Source organism: Austrofundulus limnaeus, unplaced genomic scaffold (genome assembly GCF_001266775.1).
Source record: "Austrofundulus limnaeus strain Quisiro unplaced genomic scaffold, Austrofundulus_limnaeus-1.0 Scaffold49, whole genome shotgun sequence".
NCBI lineage: Eukaryota > Metazoa > Chordata > Actinopteri > Cyprinodontiformes > Rivulidae > Austrofundulus > Austrofundulus limnaeus.
The window spans coordinates 1,060,345-1,063,595 of NW_013952451.1; positions in this window are offsets into that span (position 1 = coordinate 1,060,345).

The following is a 3,251-nucleotide window of genomic DNA, read 5'->3' on the forward strand; positions in this document are numbered from 1 at the left end:
AAAAAAAAAAAAAAAAAATGAATGGAAGTCAATCAACAGTCCCCACGGGTATATAAAAACGAACCTGTGTGTGCCCTTCTTTGTTGATCTTGCAGTGTTTTTGCTCGGCATGCTCTGTCTCCAATGATTGGTGCAGCCTACCTGGTCTCTTTATTTGTGAAACATTTTGGAATGTATTTGAGCATGAAAGCAGAGAATTTAAATGTAGGAACAATTTATCATTTTTATTACCCTTTATTTAAGCATGCGAATCCCATTCAGATCACAGATTTATTTTTCAAGGAAGGCCTTAAGGCATCCCAACATTCATACATGTATGTAAAATGAGTTTTTGAAGAGCATAAGTCTGTTAGTGGAAGAAATGATGCTAGTTACAGTAAATAGGATAGCACCACTTGTCAGCATGAGGGAATGAATGGAGGTGTCCTTACCAGATGCCCAAACCACCTCAACTGGCTCCTCTTTACCAGCTGAGGACCATGGCCTCAGATTTGGCACCATTGATGATGTGCCACAAAAACATTCCAGCAGATGGAGTCGGTGTATGGGAAAGTTTTTTTATTTATTTAGTCATTGTTTTTCCCAAAAGGTCAATAAGGTTAGTCCTAATCACCCTGTTCATCATTACAACACATTAATAATGTAACTATGTTTCATATTTTTTATGGGGCACTAAGAGTAAAATAAAATGTTTAAAAATGTCACTAACACATTTACATGATTTTGCTCACTTCTGTGAGTTAAAAAAATCCACTAACATTTTATTCTTATCTAGCTCACTGTTCTTATATTTTGCTACTTAGTTAAATAATATGTGTTAATATCAAGCCCTAAATCAAAATGTAAAAGGTCAATTTTAAATGTTGAAGCCGATAAATGTTGAAGTTTATATTTAAGTATTTTAGAATGGAACACAGCTTTTGCCGTTGGTGCTGGGCTTATGTTATGACAACCCATTCTCACCCGCAAGTCGTCACATATTGACACTTGGTCAGGTTCCCGCTTCATCTGGTTTTGACGTGTCAGGTACCCCCCTCACATCAGTTATTGACAAGATGGGGAGGAATCCATAGTCATAATTTCATAAAGTGTAGAAAATGCACAAAACCTAACTGTCCAAAATCCTAAAATTACATTTATTCACTCTAGACATCCTGTCCCTAGTACCTAAAATTTACCATCAACGCTGATCCCTAAAATTAACAATTTTTAAAAAGTGTAGGAAATTCACACCAACTATGTGTCCCAACCCCTAAAATTACCTAATATTCGCCCCAGACATCCTATCCCTGACCACCGCTACCTAAAATTAACCATGAACCCTGATCCCTAATATTGACTACGGACCCCAACTCAAAGACCCCTATATTTTGCGTCCTGACGTGTCAAAACCGGATGCCGAGGGAACCCGGAAATGCCTGGTGACTTAATACCTGACGTGAAGCGGTTACCCGACGCATCAAAATAAGATGTTCAGGGAACCTGACCAAGCGTCAATATGTGATGAGTTGGGAGTGAGAATGTGTTAGTTATGACATCATCATTCTGAGACAATAGCAACGGCTAATGCTCTAATGGAGCTAACACTTCCCTACAAGACATCAAACTTGTAGATGCGGCAGGTCTCACCTCCGCTTCAAACTGCAGGGCCGTGGGAAACATATTGTTTTCAATGAACATATTTTAAAGATGTCTAACATTTTTAGATTTTAAAGTATCATCTTCTGCAGCATTTCAAAGCGTTAGCAGTGGTTAGAGTTAGCTATCCCGGATGATATCATCATCATGGGACAAACGTCTATGCTAGCCACTTATCTATAACAAAGACATGTGACTGCTCTGTTCAATTCTGGAAGAGTTTAAACTTACGACTTAATGTTTACTGAACAGATGACAAGCTGTCCTCCACCCTTAAAACAATTACAGTATAGCTACATATCAGGAATTTTGTTTGTTTGTTTGTTTGTTTGTTTGTTTGTTTGTTTGTTTGTTTGTTTGTTTGTTTGTTTGTTTGTTTGTTTGTTTTGTTCTGCTCTCGGAGGAGTAAGACCATTTTTCCTTCTCTCCTGCCCTTCCTTATCTTCCTTCCTTGCTTTGCTGCTTGGAGCCTTCTCTACGTTTTCATCTGAAACCAGAAATTATGGAAAAATTTATTTTTATGGATTTGGTTAGCTGGTCTTTTCATAAATTTTTGGAACAAAGTTTTTTCTTCCATGGGAGGACATGTTAAAGGTGGGACCTCTGTTCTTCTCTGTTCTGGATATATGTCTGGATTCCAATCACTGGATTCTGCAGATTGGCCTGGTGGTCTCCTGGTGTTCTACAAAACAATGTCGGCGGCTATTCATCTCCCGACTGACTGACCAGTTTGATGGGTCACCGTATTATCAGCACTCGGACATTTGCCTTGAGCGAGCTGGACTCGGTCTGCAAGCGGTTCTGCTGAGGGTCGCGGGCCGGCTCTGGTCCCTGGACTTTGCTGGCCAGATGGAATTGATCTTGGAGAAGCTGATCGATCGGCTCGACAGAATTGTCCACACTATTTGATTGGATTTGCCACCTTGAGATGTACTAGCAGAACATTAAAGCAGATGGAAAATTGTTGTCGTCTGCCTGACTCTTTCTGTTCCCAAAACAACTGATAACAGAATCGTCTCTCCCCTACATGGCCTTGAGCTGTTGGCTAAATTCTTCCTGGATGACTGATCTGGTTCCTGGAGCAAGCTGAGGGCCGCACAGAATGAACAGTTAACATCAACATTCTGAACTATGGCTGTGCTGGTTTTGAGGACTGGATTCCTCAGGCTCATTCTTCAAATATTCACACATGCATAAAACACTCATGGCTTCAGATGCACGTCACATCTTTACAAACTCACCTACTCCTCTGGCTAATAAATGTGCTCTATGCAGAGGTTTTTTTTTTATAAACACCATAGTGACATTGTTAAACACATTGTTGATATAATATGATGTTTTGTTTTTTTCCTCATCTTCCCTTATTTGGTTTTTAGTTTTTCTGTTGTTAAAGGTAGCGCAACTGTGTTTGCTGCATGACCGGTTTCACCTGTTCCCCCATGTTTGTCTTGTATGTCTTCTTGAATGGGGTTTCTTAACTGCCCCCTCCCCCCTTCCCTGACTGTACAGCACCTTGTGAATTTATTTCTGAGAAAGGCGCTATTAATAAAACTTTACTTACTTACTTACTTACTTACTTACTTACTTACTTACTTACTTACTTACTTACTTAC